The following is a 26,913-nucleotide window of genomic DNA, read 5'->3' as shown; positions in this document are numbered from 1 at the left end:
CATTACAACAATCCTGGGGAGCAGGCTCACAGGACTGTTTGATGTTTTCATCCTGCATTCTTTGTCAACCAAAAAAACATGTCCACTTGACTCTGTACTGCGTTTTCTATGACTTTAATGATCGAACTCAACTTTTCCAACCCCTAAATTGTGTGGTCTAATGGAAGACAATTATACTTCCATTACATGCAAATAATACTATGTCACTCTACTTAAAACCAGAGACAAAGTTTTTTAAGTATTGTATGTCTGCAGTGACAATCTTTCACTAACAATACCAGGGAGCAAAGACTCCCCACCCACATTGTGTGTGACGGATGGTGCGTGTGTGCGAGCGGGTTATAAAAAAGTGTTCTTCCACACCGTGGAACTTGTAAAACATAGCGAGGGCTACAGCCTCTGCAGCCACACAGCAGGATCCAATTAGGACTCTTATCTACTAATTATGTCCCTTACACATCTGCATTCCAGAATTAAAAAAATCCTGCTGTCCTCTCTCCGTAACAAGCTTTCGAATTAATGAGATTGCTTAGTAATTGAACCTCTTCATGGGTCCCTTGGCAGGGAAAACACGCTAAGTTAAATTTGTATTAACAGAGCATCAATCATAGCTGATCAAATGATAAACAGTGTTGATGATCACAGGCGTAAAGGGGTTGCACCTTTATGTAAATGTGCTGTCCACCTTAGACCATGAGTAACATGGAAGATAATAATGCAGAGGTGCTGGGGGAGCTGTGGCGAGGAATACTGTCCCAGGACGGGCCACTGCGGGGCGCTGTGCTCCAGATCACAAAGTGTAATCAGATAGAGCTCCATGACTACACAAACACATCCAGTATGTACATGTTTTTTGTGTGGTGACGACACACACACACACACACACACACACACACACACACAGCTATGATTGTATAGGTTGAACCAGTTTTCTCTTTTTTTTGGGTATGATTGAATATATCATCAGAAAGCATTCTACATACACACATAGTGTTATGCCTTTCTTTCTCTGTCTTAGTACATTAGACCACATGTCAAACATAACAGGTTGCTGTGTCCAATGGACACTTTTAAAAGTTTTGCTTTTTTGCTTTTTTTCTGCTAAACTCCACATCCACATCTTCAATTCTTGACATTTGTAATTTTATATATTCTAATATGATGATCAAATTACAAACCAAATGCGTGATGAAGGTGAAGTTATAGTTTCACATGCTAATGCATGTCTATGTCTTACTGAATTTGATCTCTGGTTACACAAAGTCCAGTATGATGAGTTCATTCAGGTTCCATGAACATTTATTCCATGAATGTAGATTAAATCAAATAGGCCTTGTGTAACTTGACCTCTCAGATCCTGGATGGCCTGCACTATGCACATGTAAACTAGATAGATAACAACATGAAGTTACACAAGACTTTTAACATTTTCGAGAATATTAAAATGCTAACTAGTATAAAAAACTAAATAATATGGAACTGAGTGTCTTCGTGAATAATGAAATGACCAATGTGCTATATTTTGTCTGGATAATTCCGTTCTGTAACATTTTCACTAATATACTACTAAGTGTATCCACAGTGATTGAACCAACATTACAAATTCTGGCATTTCCATTTCATTCTAACCATAAAACTATTTTTGGTGCATACTGTACAAAGAGACTTTGCTTTCCCAGAGGAACTGGCTATTTCAAGTTATTTTTTGAAAACGCAGTCATGCAGTCAAGTGTTCTCACAGTTTAACACATGCTTGAGACCTAAGTGAGGGAGACAGTGTGGAGGTTAGCACAGGCATGTAGCGTGGAGTCTTGGTGGTTAGCACTGACAAAACACCATGACATGCAGATTGCACATATTTATCCCTTTGCACTTTGTTTTTGAACATTTAACACAACGCTTTCCTTCAAACACTGGGCAGTTATGTTGCTACATTTCCCTCATTTTAAGTAACAATTTGTGTAGAATTATCAGGTTGGTGGGAATGCTAATTTTGCTGTACACATTAGCAGTAAACATGTTCTTTAGGCATTGTAGAACATCATCAGGAAAGTATATATATATATACAGTGAAGAAGCTTTAGTTTTATATTTTTGTACTAATCTGAAAAGTGGCTTTTGCCATCATCTTCTTCTCAACTTCTGCTGTTTTGCTGGAACCTGACCATTAATAATTGTTAATAGATATGATCCCTGACCTGGAGCTTGTGTCACTGATAGTCAACCATGTCTGGCACACAACTGGACAAGGAAGACAACGGATCTGGAGGTGAATGGAGGAGGCTTTGTTGCGAGGTTGAGCTCCCCTTATTAGCATTGATTCCCTTTTTATGTATTTTGTCGCAGCTGATGCTATCTGCCACTAGCCAAGCCCCCTTGAAAACTTTAACAAATTCTTTTTTTGTGTGCCATTTAACCTCAAAAGTATCTGATGTCCTTCTTTGAGGCATTAATCAGCCTGGTTACAAACAGACCACATATGTTTTTAAGTGTGCTTTGATGGGCTACATCTGCTTTGTGTATTTAGAATATTATACATTTTATATGTATACTTTGATCACAATATAGAGATTCTGACTTTATGATCTCCTGTACAATGTTATGAAGATCAAATTTACCTTTAAAGATAAAGTCAGATTCCTACATCTTTTCAAATATCATATTGCATGTTTGTGATATTACCATGATGTTAGTGTTTATTTTAACACACAGCGATGGAGAGCCAGTGATCCCATCAACGTATCGGCTCAGATAATAAGCTCTTTCAAAGAAAAAAGGAGAAAAAAAAAGAAAGGAGTTGGGTTTAAAGACCCTTGGCTAGTGTGGGTGTCCTCTCCTCCCCGTGGTCTGGCATGTTGACAGTGAAGCAGCTAGGGATCAAACCAGTTCACATAGCCCCTCCATCTCAAACAAGATCCCCACTGAGGAGAAGAATAGCAATTAGCATGCTAAAGGTAACACTAATGCGGGACTATCTTTGAACCCCCTCTGAACCAATATAACTATAACTACTCTGGTAAGATTGGCTCAGTATTTACTAAGCATAATCAAGCATGTGGAGTTTAGTGAGCTGAGATTTTGGAGGCTAACTTCAGTTAAACTGAGGGTCAGAGGAGTCATTCAGGAGGGATTTGAAATGAAATGGAGCATTTATTTACTCAAAGAAAACCATATTACATGCACCAGTATAGACAAGATGCGGATATTGTACAGAATTGATCCATAGCATACTATTTCATGATGTTCATGAGCTATAAACACATGACTTGAAATACATTTTAAGTGGCATGTTTTCTGAGGTGCACATTTTGATAGATTCAAAACCTATTTTCAATTTCTCAAAATTGTGCTTATGTGTTAAAGCAGATTTATTCACAGTTTCAGTTTTCTTTAGTGTTCACACTGAAACATCAAAAACGGACTTCATCTTCATGACCTTGTTTCATTGAATAGTGGTTGGCAAATAACAGCGTGAGGAGTTTGTTTTTATCTTATCTATTTTACCAAAATGTCTGGATAATGTATAAGTAATGTAATTGTACTGGTAAGTATTATTTTGATCATCTGTTGGTCATTTTATTGATTCATTGATTAATCACAAGTACTGTAGTGAACAATGGCCATCACAGTTTTTAAGAGTCATGTGGCATTGGTATTAGTAAGTGGCAATCATCCTTTATGTGTTAAGCCTGTATGTTTAAGATGTTTTCTTTTCTTTTCAGTAATGCAGTTTTGACCAAGTTGACAGCAGCTGAGGTTGTGCAGTTAAATATACTCAACCACATGGATAATATTGTCATTTGTTTATTCTAAATATTGATACAAGCATGCACGTTAATGTACATATGTGTCCAGGGCAACACCCCCCCTGCCACTCCAACGAGACTACGTTCCTGCATGCATGTTTAAATGTCTTGTTTCATCCAACCAACAATCCAAAACCCAAATATATCCAGTTGTGAAATAATACAAAACTGACGGAAGAAGCAAAAACTCACTTTAGAGAAGCAGACATTACAACATGGTTGGCAGTTTTTGCTTAAAAAAGGACTAAACTTGTTGCCTAAACTAAACTCAATATAGGATTATCAAAACAGTTCCTAACAAATTTTCCGTCAATTAACTTATCGATTGATCGATTGTTGCAGCACTAGTCTCAGCAGGTTTGTTTAGTTGCCTCAGATTCTCTCTGTGATACTTACATTGTGTTTTGCTGGAGCCAAACATACAACACATTTATGTTGACTTAGCTTTCTGTGTGTGTTGTCGGTCAACCACAAGGGTATTCGATCAAAAGTTCTTACTGCTAAACAAAACTTACAATCTGAGTAACTTATGTGCAGCTGTATTGGTTACATTTGTATTTAATACTTTTGTAGTTGTCTGACAGCATAAAAATAAAGATATAGCAGTGGCAACAGCTATATTGTGTTATCAGGTACATTACCGCACTAAAGGAGTGTGTACAAAGTTGTACGTATCAATTGACAATCGTATTTCTGAAATTCTGTTGTATTTTACTGTGAAACTTGTTTAGACTGAATGGAAGCCCAAAAGGGAGTAAAAGAAGATGGCGTTTCAGATTCATGTGCTCTGGAGGTGTCATGGTCTGAGTCTCCCGTGTGACATCAGAGCTGCAGATCAGAGTGTGTGTGCTGAGACGGGCTTGAACGTTCCTCATCAGCTTATGGTAATGTTGTGAACAGTGTGACTGCTCCAATAGAAAGCCAGCTGACAGCCAGTGACATGGCCTGCCCGTCACCTGACACCTGCCAATAGAGGGGGAGGGACACACACACACACACACACACACACACATACACACCTGATAATCATTGAATTATACACAGCGCGCCTCTTTCACTAACCTCTCCTCTCCCGGGACCCAGCTGTTCATGAAATACCTCCCAGTAAGACAGTGGGGATGGAGGAGAGGGGCAGCTGGGGGAGGCTGGAGGGAGGAGGTGAAGAAAAGGCATTAAAAAAAAAACATCACGCCTCACTGGCTCCCAATACCATGCACATTTTTAAGAGAGCCAAAGTGAAAAGATACAATTTCACTCAATGAGGCGGGCTGCAAAGGCAGGCACAAAGGAGACAAGATAGTGCAATCTAGAGGTCACTGACACTGCCTCTGCTGTAATTACTACACTTCCTTTAATACTTCTGCAATGCAACTGTTCACCCAGCCCCATCCCTATCCCCACCCCCAACACACACACACCTCTTCCAGACAAACATGAACATATCAGCAAGAGAACAAGTATTCACTGTTACAGCTGTATTGTGTGAGCTCAAAGCTGTCTTCATTTCCCCAGGATTGAAATTTTTAATGTGATGATTGTGTTGCTATTAGATGTCAAAGAGCAAGGTTGTGACCCTTTTCCCTCTGGATCATGTTAGAAAACATACTCCCTATCCACGTACCAGCTCTTTGGTTTCTGGTGACATGACTGTGGCATTAAACTTCAGGTCACAGTGTTGATCAAGAGTATCACAACTGAAATAGGTAAACCAAACCTGAACACACACTTGCTCAAATGGATATAAAAGCTATTGCAGACCTAGGGGTTTGGTCTGGTCTCAACTGAAACTTCAATGTCTATTATTTGGCATTATTCTGTGTTTGTTCAAAGTATAGGTTTACTGAAACATTCCCTTAAAGTACAGGGTTACTGCCAGATTATTCTAGAACCGTTCTAAATTGCGATTCAGGTTCAAATTTTCAAACCGTAAAGTAATGGTAAAATCCAAAGGGATTCAACGTGCGTCTTCTGTTTGTACACTACTTGAGAATTTATCATTTTTGGAATCAAAGTTCTATCCCACAAGAGAAATTCAAGGGGTGAGCAAGAATGAATCACATCAAAAAGCAGTTTATTTGTCTTGGGTTAAGTTTTGATGTGTGTGCTTGTGTTGCTGTTTTAAATGATTGCAGGCTGGGTAAAGGAAAAGGCTGCAGTCAACAAAAGGCATTATATACCATGCCCAGCCAACCACTTAAGATATATTTGAAGATGAATCAATCACTATATTATAGTGAAGGTCCACAAGGTGCCTGGCTCATGATCGAACACTGCGTCTGCACTTCATAGCAGTCTACAGGGCATTGATGCTCTGATTGATCGCAGAATGGAAGTGACTGGAAAGAAGAAAAGGATTACGCTTGTCTAACGTAGTCAATACACCAGGCCGGTGGTCAAATGTTTGCAGTAAATCTCAAATAGTGTCTGCAAAGCTAAAAACGAAAAAACAGGCAAAAGAAAAAAATAATTTGCTCGGAGGACCATCCTCTTGCATCCTCACTCAAACTGACAGGCCTGCAAATATGCAGTGGGATAAGTAGCCTAAGGCTTTAGGAGATTAGCAATGCTTTAAACATCAAAACAGCCGTTTCTATTATCTCAAGAGGGACCTGTCATCTAAAACTGAACAGATTCAGCTCAGACCAAAGAATATACTGCTTCATACACAATTAATGTGCATTATTGTTTCACTTCTGTAAGACTGTGATTTCAAACTTCAGTGTGTTTCTTGACAGTACTGGTATTAAGTGTTGACCCATTTGAAGAAACTATACGCACAAGTCAGACCATCAAATCCCTGAGTTGGCATGTGGATATTGGAAACAGGTAACAATGATATCTGCGCATCAAATAAAGCTCAGCAGGGCTGCTATTCGGCTTAGTGTATTCAATGCGCCTATCGCTCTAGTGTTATTTACAGAGGATTTTTTTCTTTTATGGAAAAATCAAGACATGATTGATTCAGGTTAATGTGACTGCAAGCCAGCACCAAGCAGCATTTCAGTGCTCAGGTTAACAGAAAACACTAACTTCCATAAAGTGCTATGGAGATAAATCACTGTTATCCTGACAGCACTGACAGCAGTTTAAGCAGCGGCAATCATCAGAAGCACCTCGGGAGCCCCTGCGCTGCATTTTGCAAAATGTCATGAGGGGTTGATGGAAAGGGAGGAGACGGGTGGGCTGGCAGAGAGACTGGGGTGGGTGGGGGGGGCAAAAGGAGAGACGGTCATTTCAACCACCCATCAGTATACAGGTGCTTTACATAAACATCCCAGAGCAGTAAGCAAATTCTGTTGACAAATAAAGGTAATAAAGCAGACCGAGGGTTGGACGGGCGACCTGTCCCCGGTGTATTCCCCTTGCACTGCACGCTCACTCACTCACCAACCCACCCGAGTGAGATTATGGTGTTTGCTTTTATCTGTCAGAGATCAATATTTCAAACGTCCGATAAAAGAGGAAATTGAACTGGGAATAGACTGAAGTGCTGTAAAAGTACAAAGCACAATTATCAAAAAGCACTTAAACTGCCTAATAGGAAACACATATTAAAAATGCTCAAATGGATGTCTCACAGCCATAATGAGACCTGATACTGGTCTCCCATCCCCACTTGCCCCACTGCTTCTGGATGCAGTCACAGTGGTCACTGCACTCTAGGTGGTATATGCACCCCTGGAGGCTGTGTTCACTGTGTTTTAAGACGCTGCTACTAGGTGTGAATGACTCTTTCGGCCTTTATGGGAAGTGCATTACGGATTAAATTTGGCGTGAGAGTGCTAACTGTGGGGAAACAAGAACATGTGATATTCCCTTAGAAACAAACCAAAAAAGAGATAAGCCCTCTTTTCTTAGAGTAATGTCACTTACTTTCCTCTGTGTAATGGTTAGATCATTGGTTAGGTTTAACTCTTCTTTTGACCCCCTTGGCCAAAAATGTACACACTCCCTCTACTATATCCAATATTTCCCTCTATCTGACACATAAACCTATCTGGAACTGCTTACCTTTTTCTATTATAGTTTTTATAAATACTAGAAATGTTTAAAATCTTTTGGTATTTTAATTGCTACTGTTCACTGAAATTGACTCTCCTTAAATATTTGTTTTTGAAAGATTCTAAATTGATGTTTTGCCTTGCATTTCAAATGTTGAAAAGGGTTTCTTAAAATGCTAGTAAAACATTAGTCAAATTCTAAACATTAAATTCAATAATATACGGAAGCATTCTTCGACGTCCCTGGGCCAACAAGAAAGATCTGTAACTGCCAAGTCCTTCAAATTAATCAACAAAATGTGTTGTTGTTTCTATATTTGTGTTCCTCTATAACGACACACCAAATTTACAGGATGTAATAATTTGCCTTCCAAAACAAAATAAAATAAAGAAATCAGTTTTATGATGTGGCAATGTTATTGTTATGGTTTGGTTAGGTTTACGCACGACTTGGTTAGGTTCAGAGAAGATGATATTTTGGGTTGAAACAAGTACTTGGTTGTGGTTAAGACATTATAAAAACATTATATTTTGGTTTACGATAAGGACTTCCTTAAGGTTAGGGGCCCTTCGTCATCATGATTACCATAATAAACATGTGTTTTAAAGTCTAAAGTTTTGTTGACATATTCATTCTTTCTGAACTCTGCCTGATGGTCTTTAACAACGTCACCTGAATTCCCCCTTTGCTCCTGTCTTACTATGGCCGCTTCAGGGCTTTGTAACTCAAATGTGAGCATATGTTGTTTTGGGGAACTTGATCAAAAGACAGATGCTGTCATTTTTTTGTGGGTGGCAGTCTCATAAATGCAAACATTTTATGACATTGTTGCTGAGGCTTACTTGTTCTGTTCAGGGTTCATGAGGAGTAGCTAAACTGCTCCTAAACGGATAGGAGAAGAGTCTACGGTAGAGTCTACTCCAAGATGGAATGCAACGCGAGAAAGCAGATAAGTAAAGGAAAGTCTGCCGGCTATCCTCGGAGAGTGTGTGGCAAAATGTACTGTTTGTGATCTGTGTTCTGAGAGCTCTCTCTCTGTTCTCACCCAGTGCCAGCTGAGGAGCAACGTAGGCGCTACGCTGACCAGCAGAGCCCAGGCTCTCGGGAGAGGAATGCGGCTGCCTTTTGCATAACTACTGCCACGGACTGAAACGGACGTTGGACATAAACAATAAGGACATGATTCTTAGCGTATTTAGTTTAGTACTTGAATTTTAATCTTTCATTGCTGTCTCTTTTATACCGGTTGTTTTGTTAGTCTTAACTTGTTTACTTAGAATAAAGAATTACAGTTAAGCCGAGCTGTTTGTGGTCCTATTTGTCAGTGGGAAGATTTAACTGCTGGTATACTTTGGTTTTTAGTCTTTTTAAAACACTCCCCCCTTGCGGCGGGGTTTTGACCCTTCCTCCTCCATGCTTCACGGTGGGAACCAGGCATGTAGAATCCATCCGGTCGCCTTTTCTCCGTCGCACAAAGACACGGCGGTTGAAACAAAAGATTTCAAACTTGGACTCATCAGACCAAAGCACAGATTTGCAGTGGTCTAATGTCCATTCCTTGTGTTTCTTGGCCCAAACTAATCTCTTCTGCTTGTTGCCTCTCCTTAGCAGTGGTTTCCTAGCTGCTATTTGAATGTGAAGGCCTGATTTGCGCAGTCTTCTCTTAACACTAGTTCTAGAGATGTGTATGCTGCTAGAACTTTGTGTGGTATTATCTGGTCTCTGATCTGAGCTGCTGCTAACTTGCAATTTCTGAGGCTGGTGACTCAGATTAACTTATTCTCAGCGGCAGAGATGACTCTTGGTCTTACTTTCCTGGGGCAGTCCTCATGTGAGCTAGTTTTGTTGTAGCGCTTGATTGTTTAACGGTTTACACACATACATATACTATGTACCGACATGCTTGGTCACTGGACAGATCTGTGACTGAGCAGCAGGAATCATAACCAAGCTGGCAGTGGGTCTACAGTCCAGCCCTCCACTACATGTATATGACATCATATGTGGCGTATTAAGCCAACATGTTTTAAGTGGCACCAGAACTTTGTGAATTCATGTAGGGTTTTTGGTATTGCCTTTCTGTTATTAAAACCTACCTGTCACATTGCTAAACCAGTACACAGAGTAGCTACTACAAAAAATAGAAAGGCAACATGTGATGGCATGTGATGGCAATCATAATGATTCAGAATCTACCAACATAATCATTTAGTAATGCACAATAAAAAAAGAAAGACTGCTTTTGAACACAGAACAACTGAGGGACTTGGCTATTATTTAGCACCATGTTGCAAGAAAGATGGGAAAAGTCAATGGCATGATGTAGAAAAACATTTTAACTGTGTATTATATTTGGAATATCCCTTTAAGCAGAGAATGCTAGATAATGAGACAGCGGAGCTGGTTTCCATTATGATGATGTAGAAGGCTTGCTTTTACTGATATCCGGGAATCTTCAGATAAAGACATCCTATTACTGCTTGACATGATATGATACGCTGGCCCATTCTTCTCCACCCTATCTAAATGATCCTTCATTAGAAACCTGATCAATAAGCTCTCTTGATTAAGTGGGATGAGAGACTCTCATTTCATTTTCAAGCATTTTTACAAATCAATGGCAACATTATCGTCCAACAAATGACACGGGTGCAAGGAAGGCATTCTGAACGCAGGCCAATAAAATCATCTCTCACCATCTTGTTTTTCTCTAGAACACCCCACACAACACATCCATGCATTCACACAGTCCCGTACGCCCGCAAGCCCGCACGCACTTGCAAGCAAATTCTAACACAATGATTCACTTCTTTAACGCAAAACTTGCATGAATAGGCACATGCGGAAAACACAAACAGATGCACAAGCTCAGGACACAGTATCAGAGTAAATCATGGAACTTGGTAATCACTGGCCTAATATAATTGCAGACAGAGCTTTTAATCTGGAATGGTAAGACATTAAGTAAATTAGTTTTTAAAGATTTAAGATGTTTAAAGATTTCATTTGCAGATACCTCCAATTCAATGTAGCAAGGGGAATCACTGTTGATTGAAACTGATAGATGGTGGAGCTCTGTAAAAGGTGTCGATACTGCAAAGCCAGGCTTAATTATGGAACAGTATCTACTATGTCTCAAATTTTTGCTGTGTATGTTTTTAACCTCTATTTATCCAGTGTTTAACTGAGCACATGTGTGTTCCAGTAACACTGGCTTCAATATACTGTATCTGTGTGTACTTTCATAGCTTGTAGCTGCAGAATACGTGAAATGTAACGTAAAACGTAATCTTAGAGGTCCCATTACATGCATAAATGTAGCATAAAGGCCGCTTCCAGTCTTTTGCTAAGCTAGGCTAATTTCATTTAAAAAAGAAAGTAGAAGAAAGTAAACAACCGCATAACTAAATGGTTAAACCATTCATTAATGGAAAAAAAACAGTCCAGCTCAAGTGTAACTATGATTTTCCCAGACTGCCCAGGTATTCAACCGTACTCACAAGCTTCTGCTCTAACTCTTAAGAAAGTACCATCCACTTGGCCTCATTACAGAGATACAAAAAAATCACAGGAAACAAGCTAAAACCATATTATTACTGTTTCAGCCAGCCCTGTTCAAGATGTTTCTTTTGTTATTCAAGTTCAGGAAGTTAAGTGTTTTTTAGTCTGGCCACATCCGAGTCCCCTTCTCAAGGACAAGAACCATGAGAAAAAAGGCCCATAAGAGGATACATTTTTTCCCATAGCTGTTAAAAAAATCCAACATTTTATGGGTTGACCCATTAAAGAGGGGGCACTTGAGTCACTCGAGGGACTTCAATTAACCCCTGGGGCAGTTTGGTCTGCTGCTCAGTGACTCTGGGCACAGCCTCTCCAGAGCTTGCCACGCAGCATAGCCATCTGACAGTGAGCTAAACAGACTCAATCGATGCCTGTAAAAGAGAGGCGAGTGAGGTTGTGTGTTGTCACCCACCACACTACACCGGTCCTCCTTCTGGCGCCCTTCAGCTTTAATTTTTTCCAGGATTCAAATCACATTTTTAATATTTGCTTTATATGATAGAAAACTGAAGAGAAAAATCTTCAGGGAAGAATTAGAGCCTTTGTGCTGGCCTCAAGGGCACTGATCTGAGGCTCAACCTAATTTGGAAAAATAGAAAGGTCTTGCTGTGTTATTATCATTTGTGCTGGTGCATTTGATACTGGGCTGTCTCTGGGGGTTGGGCAAACAGACGCCAATGGCGAGAGGCGACATCTTAAAGTGATATTACACTTTTGTGGACTGTTTTCACTTAACAGAAGTCCAGGCGCACACAATCTCCAACATTAGCTGCCCAGGGGATTCACCCCCCCACACACACACACCACACACACACACACACACACACACACACACACACACACACACACACACACACACACACACACACACACACACACACAAGCCTTGATTTGATCACAGAAACTGTTGTGGATATCTAGAAACTTGTAAAGTTAATAGTAAGTCCACAATGACCTACAGCATGCAGTCTTTCACTTTTGTTTGTTATTTCTGACAAAGACTTTCACATTGTCATCTTGATTACAGAGAAATGGCACTATAAACTTGAACTGGGTCAGATCAGTGTGGGAAAATTCAGCCCTCAGTTCAATAAATTCAAACAGCTCCATGTTATGAGACGTGGGATAGTGCAGCTTGCACATACTGTCTTGGCCCCTGTGAGGATAATTCATTAACTTCCTTAATCCTTTCATGTGGTGTTGCAGCAGAAAAAAAAGATGAAAAGCTCACTGAATATCAAAAACAACGATTTTTGAGCTCCTCGCCGTCGCCTTCACACTCTTTCACAAGTGTCTCCGAAAAAGAGAAAAAAAAATGCTACATGTTTCAAGCATGCGCGTCCTGTGTTAATGAGCTTCGAAATACATTTTCAGCGGCTTATGGCTGCTGCGTAGCACTGTGGGATGAGAACAGCTCAATAAAATATACACAGGAGGTCGAAACGGTAGGGAAATAAAAAACCCTTTTTGACAATGTTAAGCCTCACAGCTGCTTTGAGGCAACTGAAGGGTTTTTATCAGCTCTTCAGATGTTGGATCATAGGGCGCAGAAAGCTTTCCAAGGGTAAGCAAAGTCAGAGGAGTCAGTACTGTACCAGCACATGCATCTACCCACATGATTAATTCACATGTCATAGGGCTTTCTTGCATCGGACTGCAATACCATCAATGTGAGGTCCAGCTGTCTGTGTTCCTGTCCTGATGTTTGAATGTCAGTATGCCTCTTCAGTGTTATTGTGCAAAAGTCATATGTATTACAGTAAGTGATCGAGATTTGTTCTGATTCTGACTTTACTTTTCAAAGTAATTCAATTTAGACGGTCTTTCATTCAATGCTCCTCCTCAGATTAAAAGTTAATTTCAAAAATACAGCAATGCTCCATACTTTAAGAGTCTTATCCCATTTGGTGTTACACAACACTGTGTGTGAGGCACAACTAACTGTAATCTGTTTGCTGACTTCGTAAAACACAACTGCCTTCTAACGTTAGCTTGTCACTCAAGTGAGACAGCGGAGGCATAAAATGAGTGCATGAAACAGAACCAGATTGTGCCTGATGCCAAACACGTCATTGTGTCACAGGCTACAGCCCCCTAAAATTTGGTTAGTATAAAAAATTGACAGGTTGTACATGGGACACAAACCCTGGTCTCCTGAGTGAAGTTCCTGTGATTTTCTGATCCAGCCACCCCTCCAACCTACCCCTCCAACCTACCTCATTATGCCTTTGTCACCTCGCTTTCTTGTTTGCTCTCACCATAATTACCACAGCCACGACAAGTGGCAAGAAACACTGTTATAGGTCGTTATGAGCTGCTTGCACAATCAACCAGAGATGGGAAGTAACAAAGTACAAATACTTTGTTACTGTACTCAAGTAGATTTTTCTGATATTTTGACTTTACTATATATTTTTGTGGCAAATTTTTAGTTCTTATCCTTACATTTTAACACAAATATCGGTACTTTCTACTCCTTACATTTCACAATAATTGGCTCGTTACTTAAGTTTTGTACAAGAGGTTGTCACGTCGGACAATTGCGCGGGCACGCGCCTCACACCGCGAGCGGGTGCGAGCGCCACACAGAGAAAAATAATCAGGATTATCAGCAGAGGTTGCGTGTGTGCCTCTTTGAGAACTGTAAGTCGTACAACTCATGTTGTCAGTTCATTTAAGCCTCTTATTGGTCTATAGTTATGCACATTTAAAGTAGTGATTTTGGTGTGTTCTTCACCTGTTACCGAGGTTGCACTTTGATCTTAATGAAAGCTCAACAGTTTGACCAGCTTTGTTCGCATGATTTTTTTTTACCGAACTTCCGATACTGTAATTCAATTGACAAGTGGATGTACACTTAGCTAGAGAGAAGTTGTCTCCGTCTGTGTTTTAACAGACACACAAAGTTGGAAACCAGAATCAGCTTTAATAGTCCTAATCTAGTCCTCAACTTTCACATCATTTCACTGGAGTCATTGTTATTGTTGTTTACGTCATCAATACCATATTCAATCTAAATGGATGGGAATATATCTACTGTACGTTGCATTTGACGCACGACTAAGACAACTCAACAGATTCAGCATTCTGCATTAATTCACAGCAAATCATTGCGGCTTCCTGGCGCTAACGTTAGCACATAGTAGCATGGATGGCGACATGATTGAAAATGAAGTAAACAGATTTAGCAGACAAGCAGCAAGACGTTTCCATCATCCCCGGCTTTATCTGAGAGAGATGTTCGAGACAGTAGTCATCAAGAAGGACTCCTGGCCAATGTGCTGGGGAACTTTTTCATTAACGTTTGTTTAGTCATTCATATTTTATCCTTAATTTGATTTCCAGAAGCCATATTTGAGCACACACACATGCAGGTAGATTAATTTAAATGTTAAGGGGAAGATTAAAAATACACCAAAAAAAAATCACAACTTAATTCAAATTTGCTACTAAGTCAAAATCTTATTAACCCAGTTTCTGTCATAAAAATCATATATGTTATGTTTTATGTCTTCATGTCCACTGAGCATGCTCTCTAGTAACATTTGGGTGGTCCAGGTAGCTTTGCATAAAAAATGGTTGTCATTCGCAACGCTACTTTTACTCTTATATTTTAAGTAAATTTCCAAGCCTGTACTTTGTTACTTTTAATTGAGTAAAGAAGTTTAATCAATACTTCCACTTTTACCGGAGGAGTTTTTAACACAAGTATCTGTACTTCTACTTAAGTACGGAAAGTGAGTACTTTTGCCGTCTCGGCAACCAACCTACATGGTTGTTTTCTAGGTGAGGGCAGTGTTGAATAATTGGGGTGAAATCCAGTAGGACTGCAGCCAAAATGTAATTTTTTCTATTTAAAAGTGACAACTTTTTAATATAAAACTCTCACCTATTGCTACTCCAAGTAGGCTACAGCAAAGAATAATTTGCACATACTTTCTAATTGTCTTATATCATACTTGCTAAAGAAATCAACTTTTTAAGAGAGTGTGGAAATGGCTTTGACATGATAAAGGATTGAAATTTTAAAGGTAACTGCACTTCAGGAAATACATCTTAAGGAAGTCTAGAGAAAAAAAAGTTTCTATAATTCAGTTAACTTTTAAAGAGGTATGACACTGAACTGAGGTGGGTTATAGTTTAAAAAAAATACATTCCTTGACCCTTTGTAGCTGCCCAAGAGCGGAGGAAATTAGTTTATTGATGCATGCTTCTGTCTGTGTAGATAGTGTTATAAAGAAGAGGGTCAAGTAACAAAAGCCGCTCTCAGACAAACGTTGCAGGAGCGTTCTATAATGACCTTGCTCTCAAAACCCTGGCGTAGGTTAATGATTCTATACCTGGCCTCGTCTCCTAACAATGATTTTTTTCTGAAGCAGTTGTGTGATGTATGATGTGGTGATTGTTTGGGGTGTGTATAAATTAAAAGAACGCCGTCTCGTTGACATTATGGATGATGAAATAAGAGGCACTTTAAGTAATTCCTCTGATAAAGCAGCTCGACCCCATGGCGGATGATAGAATCAAAAGCACTTGTGTGGGTCGCTGTCAGGATCATCTGTCTAGTCAGTCCATTAAGGCAGAACATGGGGGCTTCGACTCCCTGCCAAGACAGCATGAAGATCCAACGTCCTAAGTGGAAACGTCCTCCATGAAGACGGGGGAGACAGGAGTTGACTGTCTACAGTTCAGCAACAAAGTCTTAACCAGAGCACCTTACAACGATGGAACATGTTGGGACATCCAGCTGATGGACACATTGTGATCTGTTGGTTATGTGATTTTATGTGAGTTCTGATATCTCCATGCCAGATCCAATCATGATGAAAAAAGTCTCACCCTGCTGGAAACAAAACAAAAAGTCACCCAGTTTGATACAGTATCACCTTTGTTTATCAAGACACAGTTCCAGAATCGGAGGTTGCCTTCTCATGTGCAAATAAATATTGATTTACCAATGGTATTATCCTGTCTATATCCAAATCCTGTCCCCTGAAGAAGGAGTCTGTGTTTGTTGGGAGTGGATGTTGTTTAACATTAAAAACGATGATATTGCATCAAGGCAATAAACAAGTGATTAAATATGTGGACAGGAAGCAGGATGACGGATAGCAGCTCTCGCTGCAGCCCATTAGTTGTTGACAGCTACTGCAAGGGAAGCAGGCCGGAATCTGTGGCCTGTAATTCTGTCTCATTACCACGCCAGTCGGCACTTCCTCCCCCAGACCTTTAATTCATCTCATATAGTTGCCTGTCTCTGGCCTTTGTTTTATTGCTAAGTAACTTGCGTGCTATGATGGCTGATTTATGGCAGTAATTGACCGCCTACAAATCAGAGAATATTTTCATTGATTACCTCAAATTGTCTAATCTTTTCTATGTTCTTGGCCCCTGATTGGGTGGTATTTACTGATTGCCTCTTCCTAACTTAAAAATCAATCAGTGGCCACAATCAGAGTGGCTGGATGAATCCTGGCCAAGGCAGCTGCTCCTTCTCCATCCAATAATCTCTCAAGCATCAAATGAATTCTAATTGTTGATGTTTTATATGCAGCACATACTGTATGTCACATGCAACATTCTAGAATTTATTGAATGTATTGGATTTTTATTTTGAAATTAACTGCATTCAAATTGATTCAATCCATTCAGCACAGTACGTGTGAAAATGCATGCCAAGAGACATCTGACTGAGCTCTTTATCAAAAAATCTCTTTCACACATTCTCTAATGCACACCTTTCCATTTGCAACTTTGAAAGCACACAACCACATGCTTCATTAGTTTAACTGTACTCATTGGTTATGCAACACCACATACAATGTGCATTGTACCACGATGAACAGCATTATGTGCAATCTGTTTTTAACTAGCGCTATAGATGGCAAGGGTAGTCTCTTGGTTGGTCCACCAATTTGGTCCAGACTGAAAATCTCAACATAATTGGATGGATGGTCATGAAATTTTGTACAGACACTCATGATCCCTAGAGAATGAATCCTAATGATGAGCCCCTGACTTTTCCTCAAGTGCCACTATAAGGTTTACATTGTGGTTCTGATGTGGTTTTGAGTAACGACTGTTACGTGGTTTGCCATGAAACATGCAAACATGCTAAACTAAGATGGTAAACTTTGTACCCGCTTCACATCAACCTGTTTGCATGCTGATGTTAGCATTTAGTTCATTCTCAGCCTCATGGAGCCATGGCTGTTATGTACATATCCGTCCTACCTAGTTTTTGCATTCTGCCTTTACGTCAATTTTCTGATGCAGTAATAAATAGATTGATCAGAGCGATCATTAACTTAACAGTGTATAAGTGAGACTCTACAGGTTGTATTCTGGTAATGAGATAATGTTCTAAAAAATTGTGAAGAAACACGCTCCAATAATATCTCTATTTCCAAACATGGTATAGTGTTACTATTGACCGACCGAGTACATCCGCTCAGTCACAGTTGAACAAAGTTGAACTCTTTTTTACAGAAATTGGCTGGAGTTTGCTCCAAAATTGGAAACGCATGCTTGAATTGGTCTGTCAACAGTGAGCTTCAAGCAAAGGTGAATTAAATCAAATATTTGTTGGCTGGAGGTGTAATGTGACTGAACCTTAATGTCATGTTAGTGCATGTTAGCATTTCATCTTTGAAGGGCAACACAGGTGATGTCAGAATCCAAATCCGAATCACTCACAAAATGATGTAGTGTAGCCAAACATACAGTTACAGTTACAAATTCAACATTCAGTGGCTGAAATGAAGCCAACAAGCCACTGTTGCAGTCAGACAGCATGTTTCCAGCAACACTATCTAAGTTGTATTTCACTCCTCTGCAGCTGCTTTGTCTCTTGTCACTATCAGGCTCATTTTCCTGACAGTGACCCTAGCTTTCACTTGCACTTTTGACATGAGCTGACTTCCTGTTACAAGGTGTGGCGGATAATTATAGAATGCATTCAGGGCAGCAGAGGTGCGCTGCTGTCCGGGCTGAATCTAATGCAGTCACATCTGTTTAACGTCACCATGCGGGAGCACCTACAGGTCTAGGAGGGAGGAAACAAAGCGACACAGAGAGGGAGACATTGCCGGTGAGACTGGACAGGTTCAATGCTCTGGCCACTGGCGTCTCGGATGGTCTCCAACAACAAGGAAGAATCCACACGTTTGTGGAGGGGACGTGGGATCAGTGCGTGTGATATGAGCCTGTGATGACAAGTGCTGATTTATATTGATGTGGACGTGGATGTACAGCGCCCTGAGGGTGGCTCACCTACTCACACATTACTGTCACTGTCAGGAGGGGACAATGAGACAGAGAGCAAGAGAGAGAGAGAGAGAGAGAGAGAGAGAGAGTAGTCTTCATCCAGGGTAACCACAAGACTCCCAGCACCTGGCAGAAGAACACAAGTCACAAACCAGCTTAGTGCAGCATTTTTTTAATACTAATGTAAATCTGTCATTGAAAAACATGAACATGTTTTACAGTCTGTTTGAGACATTGAATTAGAAACTTAATCAGGGAAACACCAAATGAGTCGAACTTTCAAAGAAGGGAGTAAAGCAGAGAGATTGGAGAGTATTGGCAATACATTTAATTTTCAATCAGAAAGTTTTTTTATATATATAACTGCTGGACCACTGTAGTTTTGAGTTGTTATCCATAGAGATGTGAGCTTTTTGCAAAATGTGGTGCAACTGAACGCAAACAAATACTAAGAAATTGCAGGTGAGAGAGGGTGTGAGGTGTGTGTGCTTACTGTAAGTGTGTGTGAGTGAGCGAGAGAGAGAGACAGAGGCATGGCGTAAAAGCAGTTACGCTTAGTAATTTCATCTGCTGACATTCACAAAGTAAGATCATTTTAAAACAGCAGGTCTGAAAGGAGAATTTTTAAGCCCAGCCATTAACATCTAAGAATTCAAATAACTTTCTTCATTGAGAATTCTATAGATTCCACATTATATCTGACCTTGAAAAGAATAGGGGGAAAGAATGCTAATGAAAAAGTGCCTGCTGGGATAGAGTTACAGAGGAGGTGGTTGATAAAGGTACAAAGCGTGTAGTATTAACTAGGGGCACCAGTTTGTGATGTACATTAGAGAACATTATATAAGGTGAAAGTTGCTTATTTGGGAGTCAGGCTCATCAGGGATATTGCTGTGGTGACGTAGGACTGCAATTACACCAATCAGAAGATCCGTTTTCTGTATCATGCTATCAGATGAATCACATTATTACAAATTTTCTTTGATGATATCGCAGCCTTTGATCTTTCAAAGGAAAAAACATTATGAACCAAAATGGTTCCATTACAATCAACCCCTGATGAGTAAGCCATCTTTGACTGATTAAAAACTCCAACATACATTTTTGAGGGACTTCCTGTTTGGTCTGTCTCACATCCCTGCTCACGAACAGCACCCTGTGGTATGAGTGTTTTTCTCCTTGCTACAGTGAAGTCCTCTCAAATATTTACAGAGCTCCTTTTAATAACTGCATTTCCTTCACTGTTTTTTTCTGTCCCCCTGCTTATAAGCATCTCTGCAGCTCTAGTTAGATTTTGCTGAGAGATTACAGTGATAAGGAAATCTAAACATCCGGCAGGTTTATCCTTCATAGGGTGCATTTTCAGTGGCGTGCATTGTCTCCAACAATTAGCCCAGAGAAATAGTCCTCAGTCACAGGCCTTGCCTTCATTGTGTGCTGACAGACAATTCCCTCTGGGGTCGCAACTCTGCAGCCACACAGAGACAAAAGAAAGACAATATAAAAGACAAACTACAGAAATAAGCTATAAGAAACAACATGGCTTTTAACTCCTTTGGGGGAATAACCCTGCAAAGTAAAGGCACATGACATCAAGCTCATCCACTGTCCACCTCGCTTGAGTGGCTATCCACTGTTTTCTCCTCATATCAGTTCAGCAGCATCGCCTCCTCCTCTCCCACCAACTCAACCCCCACTTTCAGACACCCACCCACGTCAATAAATCCATCTGGGAGATCAATGCTGCAGCGAATCACTAAAAGTTATCAGCTGAAGCCATGCCAAATCAGCAAACACAATCACTGTGTGAATCCATCTTTCCTTCCCCTGCACAAAGACTGGCTTGCTTTGAGTGTAAGGGAGCACCGGGTATGAGTGAAGCTGCTTTCTCTAAGAACTAAACGTATGACTAGAAATGGACAGTATTGGCTGGTTGCTGAACCTCAGCACATTAAGGTATATGGTTCAGAACATAGTTCTCAGCACAGTGCAAGAGTTTTCTCAGAGGAGCTACAATCAACAAACTCCCACTGGCAGCACCAAACAGCTCAATAGTAGACGAATAGACAGAATCCACGGTTGATTCCTAATGCACGGCATCAAGTAACAAGTATCTGACACGACCCCAGATGCTCTCTCTGTATGATATCAACCATAACAAAAGCTACTTTGTGTGTTTTCATGTTTGCTATAAAGTTGCCACGGACTGGTCATTTATGCTTAGACTATGCTTTGATGGTGACATCTGTGCTTCTGTCAGTCGTGATGCTGCTGTGGCCCCCACCTTCCCCATTGCCGTGGGCAAACCCCCCTTTACTGCTCCCCCCTCTGCTGCTGCCCCTTCCCTCTCTCTCTCTCTTTCAGTCTCTCCGTCCCTCTCCCCCGCACTTTCTCCCCTAGACAGCTTGGTCGCCCAGGCCTGCAGGAGAGGGTCTCACTGTGATGAAATAGAGGTAGGCAGTTGTTCCTTCAGCCCCAGGGTCATTATTTAAAAAGTGACAGAGACTCCAGTGACTGAAAGTAAGAGAGGTGAGGAAGGAGGGAGGGGGAGGAACAGAGAGGTAGAGGAGAGAGAGTGAGAACAGCACTCAGGAAAGCAGGGAGGGCGGAGGAGAGGCAGGAGGGGGGAGCTCAGTTGTGCAGGTGTATTGTCCAGCGGAGGGAGAGGGTGCTGGGAGACAAATGAATCCAGCAGGCATTTGGTACACACCGGAGATTGCTTATCGATCCAGATCGCAGTATTCAGGCTGGCCTGAGAGAGGGCTGAGAATTTTCTGAGGGAGTTAATAACCTGGCAGCTCAGCTGTCTTGTCCAATTCACCAAAGGCAGAGGCCTAATCAGGGCTGGATTCCTTTTTCTGTCTGAGGAGGGGGCTCTAACCCTCCACCCACTCTTTCAGCTTTGGCTTCTCTCTCTGTCTCCCGATCTACATGTCACCCTCTCCTCATCCCTCCCATCGTCCACGGCCCCTCACTTCCACTTCATCGGAGCTCTGAAAGGGATTGAAATGACAGCCTATAGAAAGAGGCTAATCAAATTGTTTATTATCAGTCTGAATCAATATGTATGGATTGTTAAAACATCAAAGTCAGCCCCTAGAAAAGTAATAGTCAACGGCCGGCAGCAGCTGCTCAGGCAAGGCAGGGTCCCTGGGAGCCTCGCTCCATTTAAAGCGACTTTCACTCTTACTTAAGTCCTGATGACCCGACGAGGTCAGTTGGCTGAAGGGGATGTACATGGTTGTGCTGAATTAAACCCCTCTAAATGTCCCTCCAGCTACCCACATACATGTCTGTTCGGGCTGACTGATAAACAATCCATCACCCAAATAAATGAGCCACCATAGTACTGAGATAAAGACCATCGCTCACCTGCTGTGCTCCAGGCAATATTTTTGGACAACTGGTTGTTGGTTCCTTCACATTCAATATTTTGCAAACATGCTCTTCTTTGAATCCAACTCTTCTCTCTTCAGGGAAACCAGTCTGGATTGCAAATGAGGTCAGGCTGATGAATGAGTCAACTGAAGGGATCAAATTGGAGATGGACATTGTAGTTGGTTTCAGGCCGCGAGAAGAGCTGACATGGATGATTGATGGATAGCCATTGTCCATTCATTGCGGTGAATGTGACACCTGATGTTGGCCGGGGTTTCCCTCCAACTCCGACACCCCACAAACACAAGGCATGTCACGGCCTGATAGAATGATTAAACACTGAATGATATCTTCTTCTGCAGCTATCCATCTTGACCACTTTACAGCTTGCAAACATTAAGATGGATCACAGCATTTATGTCACCCGGGTCAAATGTTGGAGTATTTGGGCTGCCTCAAATCCCACAAATCATGTAATTTGTAGTTTTACTTTGCTCACTGAGAATTGCATGCACCTCTGCATTTCACCAGAACATCAGGTCACGTTTCAGAGTAGGACATATTAAAAGTGACAGACTCAGACTCATTAACAACCGTGTCATCCCATTGCCCTCATTTTGTTCCCAATTTCTCTGTCACTCATTTCAGTGGCATCCAATTTCAAATTCAATGGTTACCGTTTCAAACAACACACTAATCCATATTGGTATAGGAGAAGCTTCCTAATTGGAAGTCTACCCAACTCCTTATCATCAGCTCCATTAGGTGAGCCACATAAAGGCACCATCATCCATTATACACCAAATTTGTTCCGTCATTTTTCTTTTGGATGGAAGATAAGGGCCAGGGGGCATATTGATTTTATAAAAAAACATGAAGCTGAAACTCTAGAAGTGGAATATTTGCCTCTTATCGATAATTGCTTTAATAACCATGGCAAACAGAAACACATCTGTGCATGACACCCTCAGAGGGAGCATGTGTGGCTTTGTGGAACATTTGTGTTTTAATATTTTTACATTTTTTCGCTATTTTTACATTGTTTACATTTTTCACCCTTATTTTCTAAGTTTATCACTTTTGTGTTCAATACTATTCAAAGAAAGAAAACAAGAATACATAATGGACAACCCAATGAAAAGTATTTGTCACTGTAAGAGAAAGTGATTTTTTTGCCCATCATTTCCGAGGGAAATAGTCTTTTATTTTACTTTATTTACTTTTATTTTATGTTGCTACATTTATCCATATTTCATTTCCATGCATGCAGAATCACGTCTTGGACTATGAATCAGTATTAGAAATCTGGGCCACCAACAACAATTAACCTTTTTTTAAATTACCTTTTTTAATACTTTTACCTACTTTTACCAATGCTTTTAATAGCTCAAAAGCTCCCGGGGCGCCTGACCATCACTTGAACATCTCTCCAACTGCATGTTTATGGGTCCTGTGGTTCTGTAAGTCAAACCTGCACACTGTATGTATGTGTGTGTGTGTGTGTGTGTGTGTGTGTGTGTGTGTGTGTGTGTGTGTGTGTGTGTGTGTGTGTATTTCTTTGTGTGTGTGTGTGTTTTTTCTTCTCCTTCTTACTTTTACTCAAAATTCATTTAATGGATGAAATGCTATTTCAATAGAATTGTCATTCTGCAATATTGCAAAAATATTGCCATTTTAATGGAATAGGTAAAGAGATCATGTCTGTGCTAGCTTGAAAGTAAAGACTAATAAACCGTCAAATGATATTTAATGTAACTGTATTTTGACTTTGCATAGGTTTGATAGTACAGTTTAATATTGTTAAATATTGTTAAAAAATGTAATTGTTATTTTCCTATAACTAAAAGAGTACTTAACAGTAGCAGCAGAATCAGAGATATAATTTTTTATTGTGTGAATGCTAATTCAGTAGCTGATTCAGCAGCATTTCAAAAATGTTCAACATACTATACTTTGACTTTTTAACACTTAAGTCAGCATACTACGTTCTGACAGTTTTATCACTTTTTTTACCTGCTATGCTATGACTTTTTCAATTTTTTTTTGTCATTTAACATTTTTTGAAATGCAATAAAATCACTTTTTTCAAAATGACTTTTTATCACTTTTTTTGTCTTACTATACAATTAAATTTTTTGACACACTAAACTATTACTTTTTTCTACATACTATACTTTGACTTTTCTCAAAATATTATACCATTATCTTTTCATCACTTTTTGTATCATGCTATAATATGACTTTTTACGACTTTGTTTTAGACATACTTCATTATGACATTTTTAGACTTAGGGCCTTCTGATTATTTATCAATTTGCCATACTATGACTTTTTATCACTTTTTTTCGTCATACTTATACTATGAAATTTTCCCGACATAATATACAATGACTTTTTTAACACAATATACCATGACTTTTTTCCACATACTTTTTTATGGATTTTTTTTGACGTACTACAATATGACTTTTTTATCACTTTTATCAACACACTATACTATTATTTTTAAAGTAGATTTTTTTGGACAAACTATACCATGACTTTTTATCACTTTTCTCAACTTATTTTATTGTGTGCATGGTTGCTTAATGGTTTGTGCTCCTGTACCTGCCTCCGATCCTTGATTTGATCCCCATGCATTGACTTTTTATGGCCTTTTTCAACATAATATACTTTGACTTCTTTTAACAAACCATACGACATCCATGACTTTTTTCAACATAGTATACCATGACTGTTTAAAGGATTTTTTGACGAACTAGACATACTATACATATACATGCATAGAGGTACGACAACATTCTATACTACGACTTTTTCAACATACTGTACCATGACTTTTTAATGGGGGTTTTCAACAAACTATACTATGACTTTTTATCATTTTTTTTACTCACACTGTACTATGACTGTTTTCAACTTATTATATTTGGTTGCATGGTTTCTTAATGCTTCATGCTCCAGCAGATAAGCACTGCAGCCTCTGATCCTTGGTTTGATCCCCACTCTATGCAGTAACTTTTCATGGCCTTTTTCAACATACTATACTTTGACTTCTTTCGACATGCCATACCATGACTTTTCAATGCCTATATTTGACATACTGTCATATGACTTCTTTCAACATACCATACCATGACTTTTTAAGTGGTTCTTTTCCCTTGTGACTTTTTTATTACTTTTTTGTCATACTATACTATTACTTTTTTGACATACTATAACATCACATTTATAGCATGACCTTTTTCGACATAGAGTACTATGCTTTGACTTCTTTCAACATACCATACTGTGACCTTTTAATGGAGTTTTTTCAACACACTATACCATGACGTTTTTTTGACATATCATACTATGACTTTTTAGTGGCTTTTTTAAATATACTGTGTTAAGCCATTTTAACATACAACGCTTTGACTTTTTAATCACTTTTTTTCCATGTACTATATTATGACTTTAACAACATACTTTACTATACCATGCCTTTTATACTATATTTCTTTTTTTGACAGTCTATAATATGACTGTTTTCAAAATATTTTATTTAATTTGCATGGTGGCTCAGTGGTTTGCGCTCCTGCAGACACGCCCTGCAGACTCTGACCCTTGGTTCGATCTCCAGTCTATACAAAGACTTTTTTATGGCTTTTTTAGACACATTGTACTTTGACTTCTTTTGGCATACATTATCACATTTTATTGGCTTTTTTGGCATACTATTCTAAGACTTTTAAATGGATTTTTTTCAACATTCCATACTAAGACTTTTTTATCACTTTTTATCACAAACTCTACTATGCCTTTTTCAACAGACTATAGTATGACTGTTTTCAACATATTATGTTTGGCTGCATGGAGGCTTAGCGGTTTGTGCTCCTGCAGATAGGCATTGCATGCTTTTACACTTGGTTTGATCCCCATGCATTGACATTTTAAGGCATTTTATTTCAAAATACCATCTTAAAACTTTGTAATGTTTTTTCTTGACATACTTTGACTTTTCATTACTTTTTTCAACAAACTATATATTATGTATTTTTAAAGGGTTTTTATATTTTTTGTGTAGTTTCCATGTTGTTGCAGACTTTCTTTAAGATACCATACTATGGCATTTTTATAACCTAATTTTGACATTTAATACTGTTACTTTTTCATCACTTTCTTCCACATACTGTACTATGATGTTTTTTTTCATGCTATACTATGACGTTTTCATCACTTTTTCCACATACCATACTATGACCCCTGGTTCAATCCCCAGTCCATACAATGACTTTTTTTGATATACAATACTTTGACTTCTTTCAACATACCATACCATGACTTTTTAATGGCTTTTTTAGACACATAATGTTATGCCTCTATTCAACAAACTTTAGTTTGTGGCAAGACTCACGTGTCCGCGCTACCGCAAAAATGCAATGCAGGCTCAGACCCCTTGTTTGATCCCCAGTTTGGGCTGGGCCTTTTTGTGTGTAGTTAGCATGTTGTTCTAGACATTCTTTGACATACTATACTATGACTTTTTGGTGAATTTCTTTCAGTTTATGGTAAGATAGGTCAGTGGTTCACACGATTTCAAAGATGCAATGCAGGGTCGGACCACTGGTTGGATCCCCAGTTTGGGCTGGCCATTTTTGCATGGAGTTTGCATGTTCTTTCAGACCTTCAAGCTATATTATGATTTTTGTATGACTTTTTGAAATGCTATACTATGACTTTTTTTGTTCAGTATACTGACTTAATCACTTTTTTGACATCCTATACTATGACTTTTGTATCACTTTTTTGACATACTGTACTATGACTATGGAATCAATAATATAATATATATACACTCACCGGCCACTTTATTAGGTACACCTGTCCAACTGCTCGTTAACACTTAATTTCTAAGCAG

Source organism: Etheostoma cragini, chromosome 1 (genome assembly GCF_013103735.1).
Source record: "Etheostoma cragini isolate CJK2018 chromosome 1, CSU_Ecrag_1.0, whole genome shotgun sequence".
In the NCBI taxonomy this organism is placed as follows: domain Eukaryota; kingdom Metazoa; phylum Chordata; class Actinopteri; order Perciformes; family Percidae; genus Etheostoma; species Etheostoma cragini.
Note: the sequence above shows the minus strand (reverse complement) of the source record.